This window comes from Schistocerca cancellata, unplaced genomic scaffold (genome assembly GCF_023864275.1).
Source record: "Schistocerca cancellata isolate TAMUIC-IGC-003103 unplaced genomic scaffold, iqSchCanc2.1 HiC_scaffold_1151, whole genome shotgun sequence".
NCBI lineage: Eukaryota > Metazoa > Arthropoda > Insecta > Orthoptera > Acrididae > Schistocerca > Schistocerca cancellata.
The window spans coordinates 385,120-395,592 of NW_026047150.1; positions in this window are offsets into that span (position 1 = coordinate 385,120).

Genomic DNA, 10,473 nt, shown 5'->3' on the forward strand with positions numbered 1-10,473 from the left:
ATGCAAAATCTTAAGGTCCTCGGTCATGTCCAAGGCACCAAACCGCCCAATAATTCATTAATCGATAACTAAAACTTGAAATGTAGCTGTTCTTACTGGCCAATTGCATCAACGTAGATTCTTATTCTGTGTTCTAGTGTGCTGCTTGTACTGTGTCTGCATACCGCATCACGCGACAAGGGCTTGCAGACGATAAATGTAACCGTTTCAGAGAGAAAAGCGACCAATGTGACGATCTGGCGTTATGTCGATTCGATAGTAAATGACGGAAACGGGAGATTTTCGTAGGTTTTTCTACATATTAACACTTTACACAATTTCTCGTGTTACCTGGCTGCCAGTCCTCGGTTCATGCAAAATCTTAAGGTCCTCGGTCTGGTCCAAGGCACCAAACCGCCCAATAATTCATTAATCGATAACTAAAACTTGAAATGTAGCTCTTCTTACTGGGCAATTGCATAAACTTAGATGCTTCTTCAGTGTTCTACTATGCCGCTTGTAGTGACTCTGCATACCGCATCACGCGACAAGGGCTTGCAGACGATAAATGTAACCGTTTCAGAGAGAGAAGCGACCAATGTGACACTCTGGCGTTATGTCGATTCGATAGTAAATGACGGAAACGGGAGATTTTCTTAGGTTTTTACTACATATTAACACTATACACAATTTCTCGTGTTACCTGGCTGCCAGTCCTCGGTTCATGCAAAATCTTAAGGTCCTCGGTCTGGTCCAAGGCACCAAACCGCCCAATAATTCATTAATCGATAACTAAAACTTGAAATGTAGCTCTTCTTACTGGCCGATTGCATCAACGTAGATTCTTATTCTGTGTTCTAGTGTGCTGCTTGTACTGTGTCTGCATACCGCATCACGCGACAAGGGCTTGCAGACGATAAATGTAACCGTTTCAGAGAGAAAAGCGACCACTGTGACGATCTGGCGTTATGTCGATTCGATAGTAAATGACGGAAACGGGAGATTTTCTTAGGTTTTTACTACATATTAACACTTTACACAATTTCTCGTGTTACCTGGCTGCCAGTCCTCGGTTCATGCAAAATCTTAAGGTCCTCGGTCTGGTCCAAGGCACCAAACCGCCCAATAATTCATTAATCGATAACTAAAACTTGAAATGTAGCTCTTCTTACTGGCCGATTGCATCAACGAAGATTCTTATTCTGTGTACTAGTGTGCTGCTTGTACTGTGTCTGCATACCGCATCACGCGACAAGGGCTTGCAGACGATAAATGTAACCGTTTCAGAGAGAAAAACGACCACTGTGACGATCTGGCGTTATGTCGATTCGATAGTAAATGACGGAAACGGGAGATTTTCTTAGGTTTTTACTACATATTAACACTTTACACAATTTCTCGTGTTACCTGGCAGTCAGTCCTCGGTTCATGCAAAATCTTAAGGTCCTCGGTCTGGTCCAAGGCCCCAAACCGCCCAATAATTCATTAATCGATAACTAAAACTTGAAATGTAGCTCTTCTTACTGGGCGATTGCATAAACTTAGATCCTTCTTCAGTGTTCTACTATGCCGCTTGTAGTGACTCTGCATACCGCATCACGCGACAAGGGCTTGCAGACGATAAATGTAAGCGTTTCAGAGAGAAAAGCGACCAATGTGACGATCTGGCGTTATGTCGATTCGATAGTAAATGACGGAAACGGGAGATTTTCTTAGGTTTTTACTACATATTAACACTTTACACAATTTCTCGTGTTACCTGGCTGCCAGTCCTCGGTTCATGCAAAATCTTAAGGTCCTCGGTCTGGTCCAAGGCACCAAACCGCCCAATAATTCATTAATCGATAACTAAAACTTTAACTGCAGCTCTTCTTACTGGCCGATTGCATCAACGTAGATTCTTATTCTGTGTTCTAGTGTGCTGCTTGTACTGTGTCTGCATACCGCATCACGCGACAAGGGCTTGCAGACGGTAAATGTAACCGTTTCAGAGAGAAAAGCGACCAATGTGACGATCTGGCGTTATGTCGATTCGATAGTAAATGACGGAAACGGGAGATTTTCTTAGGTTTTTACTACATATTAACACTTTACACAATTTCTCGTGTTACCTGGCTGCCAGTCCTCGGTTCATGCAAAATCTTAAGGTCCTCGGTCTGGTCCAAGGCACCAAACCGCCCAATAATTCATTAATCGATAACTAAAACTTGAAATGTAGCTCTTCTTACTGGGCAATTGCATAAACTTAGATGCTTCTTCAGTGTTCTACTATGCCGCTTGTAGTGACTCTGCATACCGCATCACGCGACAAGGGCTTGCAGACGATAAATGTAACCGTTTCAGAGAGAAAAGCGACCACTGTGACGATCTGGCGTTATGTCGATTCGATAGTAAATGACGGAAACGGGAGATTTTCTTAGGTTTTTACTACATATTAACACTTTACACAATTTCTCGTGTTACGTGGCTGCCAGTCCTCGGTTCATGCAAAATCTTAAGGTCCTCGGTCTGGTCCAAGGCACCAAACCGCCCAATAATTCATTAATCGATAACTAAAACTTGAAATGTAGCTCTTCTTCCTGGCCGATTGCATCAACGTAGATTCTTATTCTGTGTTCTAGTGTGCTGCTTGTATTGTGTCTGCATACCGCATCACGCGACAAGGGCTTGCAGACGATAAATGTAACCGTTTCAGAGAAAAAAGCGACCAATGTGACGATCTGGCGTTATGTCGATTCGATAGTAAATGACGGAAACGGGAGATTTTCTTAGGTTTTTACTACATATTAACACTTTACACAATTTCTCGTGTTACCTGGCTGCCAGTCCTCGGTTCATGCAAAATCTTAAGGTCCTCGGTCTGGTCCAAGGCACCAAACCGCCCAATAATTCATTAATCGATAACTAAAACTTGAAATGTAGCTCATCTTACTGGCCGATTGCATCAGCGTAGATTCTTATTCTGTGTTCTAGTGTGCTGCTTGTACTGTGTCTGCATACCGCATCACGCGACAAGGGCTTGCAGACGATAAATGTAACCGTTTCAGAGAGAAAAGCGACCACTGTGACGATCTGGCGTTATGTCGATTCGATAGTAAATGACGGAAACGGGAGATTTTCTTAGGTTTTTACTACATATTAACACTTTACACAATTTCTCGTGTTACCTGGCTGCCAGCCCTCGGTTCATGCAAAATCTTAAGGTCCTCGGTCTGGTCCAAGGCCCCAAACCGCCCAATAATTCATTAATCGATAACTAAAACTTGAAATGTAGCTCTTCTTACTGGGCGATTGCATAAACTTAGATGCTTCTTCAGTGTTCTACTATACCGCTTGTAGTGACTCTGCATACCGCATCACGCGACAAGGGCTTGCAGACGATAAATGTAAGCGTTTCAGAGAGAAAAGCGACCACTGTGACGATCTGGCGTTATGTCGATTCGATAGTAAATGACGGAAACGGGAGATTTTCTTAGGTTTTTACTACATATTAACACTTTACACAATTTCTCGTGTTACCTGGCTGCCAGTCCTCGGTTCATGCAAGATCTTAAGGTCCTCGGTCTGGTCCAAGGCACCAAACCGCCCAATAATTCATTAATCGATAACTAAAACTTGAACTGCAGCTCTTCTTACTGGCCGATTGCATCAACGTAGATTCTTATTCTGTGTTCTAGTGTGCTGCTTGTACTGTGTCTGCATACCGCATCACGCGACAAGGGCTTGCAGACGATAAATGTAACCGTTTCAGAGAGAATAGCGACCAATGTGACGATCTGGCGTTATGTCGATTCGATAGTAAATGACGGAAACGGGAGATTTTCTTAGGTTTTTACTACATATTAACACTTTACACAATTTCTCGTGTTACCTGGCTGCCAGTCCTCGGTTCATGCAAGATCTTAAGGTCCTCGGTCTGGTCCAAGGCACCAAACCGCCCAATAATTCATTAATCGATAACTAAAACTTGAACTGCAGCTCTTCTTACTGGCCGATTGCATCAACGTAGATTCTTATTCTGTGTTCTAGTGTGCTGCTTGTACTGTGTCTGCATACCGCATCACGCGACAAGGGCTTGCAGACGATAAATGTAACCGTTTCAGAGAGAAAAGCGACCAATGTGACGATCTGGCGTTATGTCGATTCGATAGTAAATGTCGGAAACGGGAGATTTTCTTAGGTTTTTACTACATATTAACACTTTACACAATTTCTCGTGTTACCTGGCTGCCAGTCCTCGGTTCATGCAAAATCTTAAGGTCCTCGGTCTGGTCCAAGGCACCAAACCGCCCAATAATTCATTAATCGATAACTAAAACTTGAAATGTAGCTCTTCTTACTGGGCAATTGCATAAACTTAGATGCTTCTTCAGTGTTCTACTATGCCGCTTGTAGTGACTCTGCATACCGCATCACGCGACAAGGGCTTGCAGAAGATCAATGTAACCGTTTCAGAGAGAAAAGCGACCAATGTGACGATCTGGCGTTATGTCGATTCGATAGTAAATGACGGAAACGGGAGATTTTCTTAGGTTTTTACTACATATTAACACTTTACACAATTTCTCGTGTTACCTGGCTGCCAGTCCTCGGTTCATGCAAAATCTTAAGGTCCTCGGTCTGGCCCAAGGCACCAAACCGCCCAATAATTCATTAATCGATAACTAAAACTTGAAATGTAGCTCTTCTTACTGGCCGATTGCATCAACGTAGATTCTTATTCTGTGTTCTAGTGTGCTGCTTGTACTGTGTCTGCATACCGCATCACGCGACAAGGGCTTGCAGACGATAAATGTAACCGTTTCAGAGAGAAAAGCGACCAATGTGACGATCTGGCGTTATGTCGATTCGATAGTAAATGACGGAAACGGGAGATTTTCTTAGGTTTTTACTACATATTAACACTTTACACAATTTCTCGTGTTACCTGGCTGCCAGTCCTCGGTTCATGCAAAATCTTAAGGTCCTCGGTCTGCTCCAAGGCCCCAAACCGCCCAATAATTCATTAATCGATAACTAAAACTTGAAATGTAGCTCTTCTTACGGGCGATTGCATAAACTTAGATGCTTCTTCAGTGTTCTACTATGCCGCTTGTAGTGACTCTACATACCGCATCACGCGACAAGGGCTTGCAGACGATAAATGTAACCGTTTCTGAGAGAAAAGCGACCACTGTGACGATCTGGCGTTATGTCGATTCGATAGTAAATGACGGAAACGGGAGATTTTCTTAGGTTTTTACTACATATTAACACTTTACACAATTTCTCGTGTTACCTGGCTGCCAGTCCTCGGTTCATGCAAAATCTTAAGGTCCTCGGTCTGGTCCAAGGCACCAAACGGCCCAATAATTCATTAATCGATAACTAAAACTTGAAATGTAGCTCTTCTTACTGGCCGATTGCATCAACGTAGATTCTTATTCTGTGTTCTAGTGTGCTGCTTGTACTGTGTCTGCATACCGCATCATGCGACAAGGGCTTGCAGACGATAAATGTAACCGTTTCAGAGAGAAAAGCGCCCAATGTGACGATCTGGCGTTATGTCGATTCGATAGTAAATTATGGAAACGGGAGATTTTCTTTGGTTTTTACTACATATTAACACTTTACACAATTTCTCGTGTTACCTGGCTACCAGTCCTCGGTTCATGCAAAATCTTAAGGTCCTCGGTCTGGTCCAAGGCACCAAACCGCCCAATAATTCATTAATCGATAACTAAAACTTGAAATGTAGCATTTCTTACTGGCCGATTGCATCAGCGTAGATTCTTATTCTGTGTTCTAGTGTGCTGCTTGTACTGTGTCTGCATACCGCATCACGCGACAAGGGCTTGCAGACGATAAATGTAACCGTTTCAGAGAGAAAAGCGACCAATGTGACGATCTGGCGTTATGTCGATTCGATAGTAAATGACGGAAACGGGAGATTTTCTTAGGTTTTTACTACATATTAACACTTTACACAATTTCTCGTGTTACCTGGCTGCCAGTCCTCGGTTCATGCAAAATCTTAAGGTCCTCGGTCTGGTCCAAGGCACCAAACCGCCCTATAATTCATTAATCGATAACTAAAACTTGAAATGTAGCTCTTCTTACTGGCCGATTGCATCAACGTAGATTCTTATTCTGTGTTCTAGTGTGCTGCTTGTACTGTGTCTGCATACCGCATCACGCGACAAGGGCTTGCAGACGATAAATGTAACCGTTTCAGAGAGAAAAGCGACCAATGTGACGATCTGGCGTTATGTCGATTCGATAGTAAATGACGGAAACGGGAGATTTTCTTAGGTTTTTACTACATATTAACACTTTACACAATTTCTCGTGTTACCTGGCTGCCAGTCCTCGGTTCATGCAAAATCTTAAGGTCCTCGGTCTGGTCCAAGGCACCAAACCGCCCAATAATTCATTAATCGATAACTAAAACTTGAAATGTAGCTCTTCTTACTGGCCGAATGCATCAACGTAGATTCTTATTCTGTGTTCTAGTGTGCTGCTTGTACTGTGTCTGCATACCGCATCACGCGACAAGGGCTTGCAGACGATAAATGTAACCGTTTCAGAGAGAAAAGCGACCAATGTGACGATCTGGCGTTATGTCGATTCGATAGTAAATGACGGAAACGGGAGATTTTCTTAGGTTTTTACTACATATTAACACTTTACACAATTTCTCGTGTTACCTGGCTGCCAGTCCTCGGTTCATGCAAAATCTTAAGGTCCTCGGTCTGGTCCAAGGCACCAAACCGCCCAATAATTCATTAATCGATAACTAAAACTTGAAATGTAGCTCTTCTTCCTGGCCGATTGCATCAACGTAGATTCTTATCCTGTGTTCTAGTGTGCTGCTTGTACTGTGTCTGCATACCGCATCACGCGACAAGGGCTTGCAGACGATAAATGTAACCGTTTCAGAGAGAAAAACGACCACTGTGACGATCTGGCGTTATGTCGATTCGATAGTAAATGACGGAAACGGGAGATTTTCTTAGGTTTTTACTACATATTAACACTTTACACAATTTCTCGTGTTACCTGGCTGCCAGTCCTCGGTTCATGCAAAATCTTAAGGTCCTCGGTCTGGTCCAAGGCTCCTAACCGCCCAATAATTCATTAATCGATAACTAAAACTTGTACTGCAGCTCTTCTTACTGGGCGATTGCATAAACTTAGATGCTTCTTCAGTGTTCTACTATGCCGCTTGTAGTGACTCTGCATACCGCATCACGCGACAAGGGCTTGCAGACGATAAATGTAACCGTTTCAGAGAGAAAAGCGACCACTGTGACGATCTGGCGTTATGTCGATTCGATAGTAAATGACGGAAACGGGAGATTTTCTTGGGTTTTTACTACATATTAACACTTTACACAATTTCTCGTGTTACCTGGCTGCCAGTCCTCGGTTCATGCAAAATCTTAAGGTCCTCGGTCTGGTCCAAGGCACCAAACCGCCCAATAATTCATTAAATGAGAAGTAAAACTTGAAATGTAGCTCTTCTTACTGGCCGATTGCATCAACGTAGATTCTTATTCTGTGTTCTAGTGTGCTGCTTGTACTGTGTCTGCATACCGCATCACGCGACAAGGGCTTGCAGACGATAAATGTAACCGTTTCAGAGAGAAAAGCGACCACTGTGACGATCTGGCGTTATGTCGATTCGATAGTAAATGACGGAAACGGGAGATTTTCTTAGGTTTTTACTACATATTAACACTTTACACAATTTCTCGTGTTACCTGGCTGCCAGTCCTCGGTTCATGCAAAATCTTAAGGTCCTCTGTCTGGTCCAAGGCACCAAACCGCCCAATAATACATTAATCGATAACTAAAACTTGAAATGTAGCTCTTCTTACTGGCCGATTGCATCAACGTAGATTCTTATTCTGTGTTCTAGTGTGCTGCTTGTACTGTGTCTGCATACCGCATCACGCGACAAGGGCTTGCAGACAATAAATGTAACCGTTTCAGAGAGAAAAGCGACCAATGTGACGATCTGGCGTTATGTCGATTCGATAGTAAATGACGGAAACGGGAGATTTTCTTAGGTTTTTACTACATATTAACACTTTACACAATTTCTCGTGTTACCTGGCTGCCAGTCCTCGGTTCATGCAAAATCTTAAGGTCCTCCGTCTGGTCCAAGGCACCAAACCGCCCAATAATTCATTAATCGATAACTAAAACTTGAAATGTAGCTCTTCTTACTGGCCGATTGCATCAACGTAGATTCTTATTCTGTGTTCTAGTGTGCTGCTTGTACTGTGTCTGCATAACGCATCACGCGACAAGGGCTTGCAGACGATAAATGTAACCGTTTCAGAGAGAAAAGCGACCACTGTGACGATCTGGCGTTATGTCGATTCGATAGTAAATGACGGAAACGGGAGATTTTCTTAGGTTTTTACTACATATTAACACTTTACACAATTTCTCGTGTTACCTGGCTGCCAGTCCTCGGTTCATGCAAAATCTTAAGGTCCTCGGTCTGGTCCAAGGCACCAAACCGCCCAATAATTCATTAATCGATAACTAAAACTTGAAATGTAGCTCTTCTTACTGGCCGATTGCATCAACGTAGATTCTTATTCTGTGTTCTAGTGTGCTGCTTGTACTGTGTCTGCATACCGCATCACGCGACAAGGGCTTGCAGACGATAAATGTAACCGTTTCAGAGAGAAAAGCGACCACTGTGACGATCTGGCGTTATGTCGATTCGATAGTAAATGACGGAAACGGGAGATTTTCTTAGGTTTTTACTACGTATTAACACTTTACACAATTTCTCGTGTTACCTGGCTGGCAGTCCTCGGTTCATGGAAAATCTTAAGGTCCTCGGTCTGGTCCAAGGCACCAAACCGCCCAATAATTCATTAATCGATAACTAAAACTTGAAATGTAGCTCTTCGTACTGGGCGATTGCATAAACTTAGATGCTTCTTCAGTGTTCTACTATGCCGCTTGTAGTGACTCTGCATACCGCATCACGCGACAAGGGCTTGCAGACGATAAATGTAACCGTTTCAGAGAGAAAAGCGACCACTGTGACGATCTGGCGTTATGTCGATTCGATAGTAAATGACGGAAACGGGAGATTTTCTTAGGTTTTTACTACATATTAACACTTTACACAATTTCTCGTGTTACCTGGCTGCCAGTCCTCGGTTCATGCAAAATCTTAAGGTATTCGGTCTGGTCCAAGGCACCAAACCGCCCAATAATTCATTAATCGATAACCAAAACTTGAACTGCAGCTCTTCTTACTGGGCGATTGCATAAACTTAGATGCTTCTTCAGTGTTCTACTATGCCGCTTGTAGTGACTCTGCATACCGCATCACGCGACAAGGGCTTGCAGACGATAAATGTAACCGTTTCAGAGAGAAAAGCAACCAATGTGACGATCTGGCGTTATGTCGATTCGATAGTAAATGACGGAAACGGGAGATTTTCTTAGGTTTTTACTACATATTAACACTTTACACAATTTCTCGTGTTACCTGGCTGCCAGTCCTCGGTTCATGCAAAATCTTAAGGTCCTCGGTCTGGTCCAAGGCACCAAACCGCCCAATAATTCATTAATCGATAACTAAAACTTGAAATGTAGCTCTTCTTACTGGCCGATTGCATCAACGTAGATCCTTATTCTGTGTTCTAGTGTGCTGCTGGTACTGTGTCTGCATACCGCATCACGCGACAAGGGCTTGCAGACGATTAATGTAACCGTTTCAGAGAGAAAAGCGACCACTGTGACGATCTGGCGTTATGTCGATTCGATAGTAAATGACGGAAACGGGAGATTTTCTTAGGTTTTTACTACATATTAACACTTTACACAATTTCTCGTGTTACCTGGCTGCCAGTCCTCGGTTCATGCAAAATCTTAAGGTCCTCGGTCTGGTCCAAGGCACCAAACCGCCCAATAATTCATTAATCGATAACTAAAACTTGAAATGTCGCTCTTCTTACTGGCCGATTGCATCAACGTAGATTCTTATTCTGTGTTCTAGTGTGCTGCTTGTACTGTGTCTGCATACCGCATCACGCGACAAGGGCTTGCAGACGATAAATGTAACCGTTTCAGAGAGAAAAGCGACCACTGTGACGATCTGGCGTTATGTCGATTCGATAGTAAATGACGGAAACGGGAGATTTTCTTAGGTTTTTACTACATATTAACTTTTTACACAATTTCTCGTGTTACCTGGCTGCCAGTCCTCGGTTCATGCAAAATCTTAAGGTCCTCGGTCTTGTCCAAGGCACCAAACCGCCCAATAATTCATTAATCGATAACTAAAACTTGAAATGTAGCTCTTCTTACTCGGCGATTGCATAAAGTTAGATGCTTCTTCAGTGTTCTACTATGCCGCTTGTAGTGACTCTGCATACCGCATCACGCGACAAGGGCTTGCAGACGATAAATGTAACCGTTTCAGAGAGAAAAGCGACCACTGTGACAATCTGGCGTTATGTCGATTCGATAGTAAATGAC